Here is an 8265-nt window from a genome sequence, read left to right as displayed (position 1 = left end):
GATGTGTCTCCTCTGGACCAAAGAGGAGAACTGTTCTGAGGTCAGCCTGCCTCTCTGATGGTATGGGGGTGCATTAGTCCAGGTTTTAGAACAACATCTGCTCCCATCCAGGACTGTTGAACAGACAGAATGGGACAACCTCAGGTCCAGATGTTTACAGACTGATGGAGATGCTGCACAGAGGGAAACATCTGGAACATCTGTAAAGAGAAGAGCCATCAGACTCTAAATTATCAGATTTTTATCCTAAGAAGGGTACAATTTTTACTTTGAACATTTGATCTGTTTACTATGTTACAGTGAATGAAATGTGGGTTAATGAGATTTACAATAAGTGTTTTTATTCTATGAATTGGATGAAATAAAATAAAGATCTGAGTTAATGTGAGTGTAGCAGAAACAAATAAACCCTCACATCTTCACAGAATCCGTCTTTAAGTCGTTTTTGATGTTTTCTCTGATCTGAGACTCTTCAGCGTAACGAGGAGAAGCCAGAGACTCTGAGCATTTCAAAAACATGCTCTCCTGACCTCTTGTGGTGGAGTCCAAATAACATCCTATAAATGACACTTTTCTGCACTTTTCATGTTTGTTTCCGTCCTCCTGGTAGATTTACAGACATCAAAGCTGCAGAGGTCTGTTTGTTTCCCAGCTCCATGACGGTAAATACTTTCTGTTTAATGTCAAAATCAGAAAATCAGAATGTTTGATGAAACGTCTTCCTGTGACAAATCTATAAATGATCTGATTTAAAGGGAAATTTAAAAAAGTCACAGTCAGAGATGAAGTGGAGGAGGATATTCATGCTGCATTCATGGTGCCGTGTGTGTGTGTGTGTGTGTGTGTGTGGTGACTCTGACCTTGCCTGCAGAGGTTTTGTGTTGCAGTCAAGATCTGGCTGTATTATTGTTATTATTCTCTGCTCCGCTCTGCTCCAGGAGAAAATATCTTTCACAACTTTCAGGGACGCTCTCTCCAGCTTCTGAGTCAGAAAAAAAAAAGCGGCGTTACCACGGAAACCTGAAGGCCACTGCTGCTGAGGTAAAACGACACGGACACAGATACGGTGATGCTTTTGTCTGGAGTTTCCTGAGCGCTAAAATCCCTGATCGCAGGTACCTGAACGCAGCACGGTGCAGGTACCTGAACGCAGCACGGTGCAGGTACCTGAATGTAGCACAGAGCGCTACTTTAGCTTTTAGCTGCAGTTTGCTTATTTTAGCTTTTAGCCACTGATCAGCTACTTTAAGCATTTAGCTGAAGTTTTGCTAATTTTAGCCTCTATTCTGTACATTTTATCAACTTTCCTGCTTCTTCAGCTGTCGTTCATCGCTCAGCGTTCATTCTGCATTTTTCCAGAAAATGTTTTTTTAATATTTTCCTGGATCTCCAGACTTCTCAGAAGGTCTTTCGGAGGTTTTTATTTGGACTTTGGCTGCTTTTTTACTCCCTTTCAGAGGAACTTTTGTTTGTTTAAACCGTTTAACTCTGACAACTTAAAGAGACAATTTTATTTCAAAAAGGAGTTTAATTTGAGTCTTTAGTCTCTTTGTTCAGCCTGTCAAAAAGACAATTTGTTCACATTGTTTTATCTGAAACTAACAGTTTGACAGAAAATTGGGTCCAATAAAGGCCTGAAACCTGAACCCGGAGTCCAGCTAATGATCGGATGAAGGATCCGGCGTCTCTCAGGTCTTTGATGAATATTTTTCTCGTTTCTTTCAGATTCTGTTTACCTCCTGGAGAGAGAGAGCTTCTTCTTTTGTCCTCGTTGATTTCTCCGGTGAGACGTGTCGAGTTTTCAGTCTTTAAAAATCTGTTCTGGATTTTAAAAACTGGTTGATGAATGAACAGAAATGAACAGAAAGCAGCAGCTGCATTTTTATTATCAGTATTATTTTCCTTCTTTACTGCATTTTTCTCGTTTAAAATCTTCGGCCTCCATCTCCAACATTTCCATTCAGTCCATGAAACTTACAGCTGGTAAAGTTTTTGATTTATCAGCCCTGTTTGTGGAACGTCTTCTCTGTCGAAACTCACTCAGGTGTGATGTTTTCTCTTACGTCACGAGGCGCCGAAGGCTCCAGGCGACATGTACAGATAATTGGGATGAAACTCTCCATTTGATCCCCGAAAACTTTCCGTGTTTTCTACAAGAAACATTCCTTCCTGTTCATCTAAAATCTGTCAGCAGCAGCAGGAGCGTTTTCCTCTTTCCTCTGCTTCAGTTTTTGTTTTTAAACTGATGTTAGTTTATGGTGGTGACGGTGAGTGGAAGGAACAGCATGAGGGCCGACTCCCACCTCCATGAAGTCAGCGTCACAGATCGTGTTTAGTTTCTGCTCCACTGAGGGCTTCTGTTTACTGAAAACACCTGATGGTTTTACTCATCTTCAGATCTGGTTTTTAGGTGTGTGTGTGTGTGTGTGTGTGGACTGTGTCCCTGAGATGCGAGGTGTCTAAATCATTCTGACACAAAAACTTCACAGGTTTCACATCCCAAAGACCAACAGCTCCGAGTGAGAAACGAACACATCCTCAGCAGACGGGAGCTGATGATCGTTAACGACACCAGGTCAGCGACCCCAGGACAAACAGCTAACGAGCTAAAGGACTAACGAGCTAACAGAAGCTGCTGAGCTGCTTTGAAAATCAATATAAAACAGATTTATTCTTTCAGCTCATACAGAAGAGATGAATAACACATCTAATCAGAACCCAGATGACGAGGAGACGGGACAACTGGAGAACTGAGTCCTAGAACCCGACCGCAGTCTGAATGTTCTTAAAAACTGAGATTTTCTGCTCCTGTCTTCACACAGACAGGGGCTTTTTAACAACTGCCCCACTAATAGTCCAACAAGACTAAGATAATATTGGTGACATTTGAGAGTAAAAGCAACTACAAGCCAGACTTTTAAAGACCTGAAGATCTCAGCAGATCTCAGGTCCTCAGGAAGGCAGACACGTCACCAAGGGTTCCAGTCGTACCTTTAGGTCCGATCAGAAGAGCTTTCCAGAGAACCTGGAGGATCTAGGAAAGTAAATCATGTCTGATAAACAGGAAGGACTGAGACCATAAACAGCCTTAAAAACAATAAAGTGAATCCAAAACGCAGAGAAAGCCGAGGCAGAGACGTTAAATCAGGGGTGATGTGAGCTCTCTTTCTGGTTTTTACCATTTATATGACTGAGATGTACTCAGAGTTATAATCTTCTGTACTCAGTCCTGAACGTTCAGGTCTAAAACCGACACCAACAAGAAATAATGATGATTAAATAAACCGTTCCAACTTTCTTAACTAGACTCCTGTAGATTAAATCATAAATTTTGGCAAAATAATGAGCTGCTTATATAGTGAGGCCATCTGTCCGACAAACAGGACAAGGATCCCAAACACAACAGAACGGTCCAGAACCAGAACCTCAGAGAGCTGAGCAGAAACCAATGAGCTGAAGCAACGCTGGAAAGAAGAGTGGGCCAGATCGGTCCAGAACCAGAACCTCAGCCTGAACATGTCCTAAAACTGAATGAAGGTGGACTTGTTTCTTCTTGAAAGCAGATTTTGGTTCCAGTTTTTGTCATTTTCGTGGCCTTTGTGTCTGTGTGGGTTTCCTCCCACACTTATTTACTGACTCCTAATGGTTGTGTTTCTTTGTGCTAACCAAGGTTTGCACAAAGCCAGCTGCTCGTGGCTCCAGGATAAGCTGATGTAACCGAGGAGAACTTATCGGCTTTGTTTAACTTTGTACAAGTGTTTCTTTCTGGTTTTTAACTGTTCAAAGTTGGTAATATGTCTTCAGTCAGTTAAACGTGTTGTAAAGGAAGCATATTGTTTATAAATTTAGATTTCTGGTTACTTTATTTTCCACAAGGAGCTCGTCACGCCATCAACATCATTTTACCACCTTCAAGGCCGCCCATTCACTGGCTTTCATGCTGTTTGTTCGAGAGCGTGTTCATTCAGATGCAATCAAGGCTGCCCGGCTTTGAGCCGTTTTCCATTCAGAGGCCTTTTCACGACACCTCTGCAGAGCTCGGCTGAATTATATACCATCAACAACTCATCCTGTGCTCGCAGAACCCAACGCTGCTTTCATAATGTCACCGTGCAAATAGAGCGTGACGTAAATGAAAGTTGCACAGTTGTTTGTTTTTGAGATTTCCCCGCCCGCCGTCACCACCTTCACTTTGTGTCTCTATTCATTGAGGTGAAAATGTATAAAGTGATCCTCCGCCCATCAAGAAGGTTTATTTTCGGTGGCGATGGCAGCTTCTCTTAACGGCTGCTATGGTTACCTTCACACCAGATTCGGCGCGGAGCTCAGGTTGGCGGTGTTGTTGTCGCTCGTGCGCTCACCTCACTTTTTGTCTCCTAACAGATCTTTTTCATTGGCGGAGGTGTGAGGCGTCACCAAGGGGTTAGTGGGCGAGAGGGGGACGAGGGCGCTGCCGCGTGTGTGTGTGTGTGTGTGTGTGTGAGACGAGGATGATGATGCATGGAAACGCCTGGGAGAGGTTACTCTTCAAACACTTTGTCGGCCACTGTGTCACGATGATGGTGTGTTTGCAGACATACAGGAGCTCGTCGCTGAACGAGAGCAGGGAAATGGGAAGTAGATGCCATTATTTTATGCCCATTGAACACAAGATAAACAATACGAGGCAACTCGGAGTAATTGTGCTGTAAACCATGCCGTGGAAGATAACACCGGGCTTTATCGTGGTTAGAACCGGCAGCATGTAGGAGTACTCTATGGGATGCAGGTGTCTCCAGGTTACTGGAGAATGTAAAAATGCAAACAAGGCTGCTCAAACAGAGGAGCGTTTATAAAACCCGAGGCGACACACACATCGCTGCGTGCTGGCCATGGGAGTGCAGGTGTGCGTTTACGGGTCGGAATGATGTCCAACTGAACGATGTGTGGCTAAAGACAGGAAATACAAACTTTAAAAACGTGCTGAAAATTTGGTCAAAACTTAGAAATTCATCCGGTGTGATCTGTGAGCGCTCAGAGCACGACTCTCAGCTACTACCACGCTAAATATTAGCTTAATATCTGTAAAATTCACTGAGGTTTTTCTATTTTTCTGTCCGGTTGCACCTTTAAGACCTTAAAAGCAGATCAGAGTGAGCTCCGTTTGGAGGAAAGGTCAACAAGAAAACTGTTTCTGTGACGAGCAGCTGTAGAAACCAAGAAACACGGATGAATCTGAGGAAACCTGCACGTGAAATAAGTTTATATGATGCTTAAACTACAGTGAAACACTAACTTGGACTGATCCGTGGCGCTGAATGTGAGAAGCCTGACGAACGGATTAATCATTTATTGAGAAACAGCAGAAACAAACAGAGCCTCGTCCTTCAGGAGCTGAGCAGAAACATCAGCGTCTTATTTGGTTTGTTGGACCGGAAGCTGCCAGAGATCCTCCCGGTTCTGAAAGGAGTCGGAAAAGTTAAAAACCTTGAATGTCGTATTTAAAATGTGGCAAATAAAAGACAAGCTGCAAATGTTTGAAGTGTTTTTACTTTATGTTTGTTGGTGTGGGGTCAGTTTTTCTGGATAAAGGTGGAAATCGAGGATCTTTGCCTCAAACAGAAAAGCTGAAGTATGTGGGCGTGATGGAGATGGACCAGCGGATCTGTGGTGCTGAAAGGTTCCTCTCCGGTTCCTCTGGACTCACCGGTTCCTCTCCGGTTCCTCTGGGTTCACCGGTTCCTCTCCGGCGCTCATGAGGCTTGAATCGTGGAGCCGAGGCCTGAAATGAGCTCCTCTCCGTCTCTCTGCAGCTCAGCCTGCAGAGGAAGTTCATTTCCGACGCTTGGATCCAGGATATTGTTCTTCTGACTCATATCTTACCACCAGATAAGGTTGGACTAAAATTAAAAGCTTCACTTTTTGGCTCACAGTCCGTCTCCGGCTCCTGAATATACTTGTCCACATGGAAACACAGTTTTTATCATTTTATCCGTTATTAGAACACAGAAAGCTGTGGTGGCTGCTCCAGAAACAGGAAACAAAGAGGGGATGAAGCTGAAAAACATAAAGAAGAAGAAGACCCTCTGGGGTCAAAGGTTACATTAGAGGCGGAGCTTCAAACAGGATGTGTTTGGGCGTTTCAAGACTTTTTTTAAAATCCTAAAACCCAGTTTTTGTTTGAACACGAGGCCTTAATGATAAAAACTTTTGTGTTTTCACTAAAACTCAAAAAAAGGAGCCATTTTCATGTTCTGTCCTCTCTTATTGTGCCACAGTTTTACTTCCACTCTTTTGTGATTTTTTAATGAAACCTCCACAGATCCGCTCGGAGTCATGAGATGTTTTAATTTGTTGTGGCTGAAATGATCCTGCGGGTTCATCGCCATGGGAACTCTTTCTCTCATCCTGAGCAGCCGTTTAATCGGTTGTTATTAATGAAGCTTTTAGTTCGTTTTCCAGCGAAACAATAAAACACATTAAAATGTTTTCTAACTGGAGCCGTCACAACAGGTCAGGTTTGTTTCGGATGTTCCAGGTTACAGCTTCACATCTGCAGCCTCGTGGTGTTTTTATGCATATCTGTTTCTTTGTTGTGAACCTGACTCACTCTTGTTTATCAAGGTCAGTCTTTCAGGCTTTGCTCACCCAAAATAACACCTTATCTGCAGAGACACCAGGAGGCTGCTTCAGTGTGGGCACGGCGATGTCTCTGCTGCCGAACACAAGCAGAAGCGCTCTGTGCTCGGTTCGATTTTATATGTTTCAGTGACCCGAGGGGGTAATAAACAACCTGAGCTGAGTCCAACAATAACACATCAAGTTTCAGGTTTGTTTACACCTGAGTCAGGTGTTCCCACTGAGACACGCCCCCCTGAGTCAGGTGTTCCCGCTGAGACACGCCCCCCTGCATCCCGTCAGAAAGTCTGATTCTGGAGTTCAGGTCAGGAAAACTGATCCGGTTCTCATCAGGTTCTAAAATGATCCAGATCCTGACCCAGATCAAACCACAACTGAGCAAAAAACACAACAGATTCCACCGTTTTCCCCAAGTCCAGGTCCTGATCCAGAATCTGGTTCCAGCTCCTGACCCAGAACCAGGTTCCAGGTCCTGACCCAGCAGAACCTCCTCCAGCAGCAGAACTCTCAGTGGGTTCCTGGTTGTGGAGGAGTTGTGGCCCACTCTTCTTTCCAGCGTTGCTTCAGCTCATTGGTTTCTGCTCAGCTCTCTGAGGTTCTGGTTCTGGTTCTGGACCGTTATGTTTGTCGGACAGATGGCCTCACATCTGACTCCAGAATCAGCCCAAACCATCAGCCCTCCACCGCCGTGCTGACAGCTGGGTAAACTGAAATGACCTTTGACCCTTCCCAGACTGTCCAATCAGTCTTTTCGTCCTGACACACCTGGTTTCTTCTCTCTTCCTGCTTTTCTTTAGTTGTTCCCTCTGACGACCACTGATTAATTTAAAATCCTGGTGAAGACCAGATCATGGGACAAAGTCCTGACGGTGGACTTCCTTTTGTTCACCTGTGGACCCGTAAACCCGCCCCGTGCCGCTCAGCGTGTCGGGTTTTGTTATTGTTGATGAACGGAGCCGATTCGTTGAATCAGAGACTCCAATCACGAGACGGCGGCAAAATGGAGAGAAATTCTGCTCCAGGTTGCTTAGAAACCTTTTGGCTCGGTGGCAGAAACTGTGCTGCTGGAACGTTTAACCGTCGAGTCCTCGGAGAGCAACACCAACGTTAACAGCTGCTGCGTCACTTCACGGCGTTTACATCCTAATTATTTCTGATCAGAACTCTCATTCATATGATTTCCATGCAGGTTCCTGTTTTTACTTTTTATATTCTATCAGATCTTCCTGAATGTTCTTGTCCTTCTTGTGAAATAAGCTCCAACCTTTCCTCCGAAGTGACTCATGGACTCATGAAGATGAAAGAATTCACATGAAGCAGAAAACATCGACCAGACAAGGAAACAGAAAATCTGATTATTTATCCTCCTAACATCACCACCTCCTGCAGCACCGAGTCTCTTCAGGTCTGTCTTCAGGTCCATACGTCTCCAGGTCCTTCAGGTTGGACAGATGCTGCTTGTGTCTAAAAACCTTTAAATCAAACCAGAGGTTCTCATCTGGACTGAGATCTGGACTGAGATCTGGACTGAGATCTGGACTGAAGTCTGGACTGAGATCTGGACTGAAGTCTGGACTGAAGTCTGGACTGAAGTCTGGACTGAGATCTGGACTGAGATCTGGACTGAGATCTGGACTGAAGTCTGGA

Source organism: Kryptolebias marmoratus, linkage group LG8, assembly GCF_001649575.2.
Source record: "Kryptolebias marmoratus isolate JLee-2015 linkage group LG8, ASM164957v2, whole genome shotgun sequence".
NCBI lineage: Eukaryota > Metazoa > Chordata > Actinopteri > Cyprinodontiformes > Rivulidae > Kryptolebias > Kryptolebias marmoratus.
The sequence above is the reverse complement of the archived record's forward strand: the minus strand, read 5'-3'. Positions refer to the sequence as shown.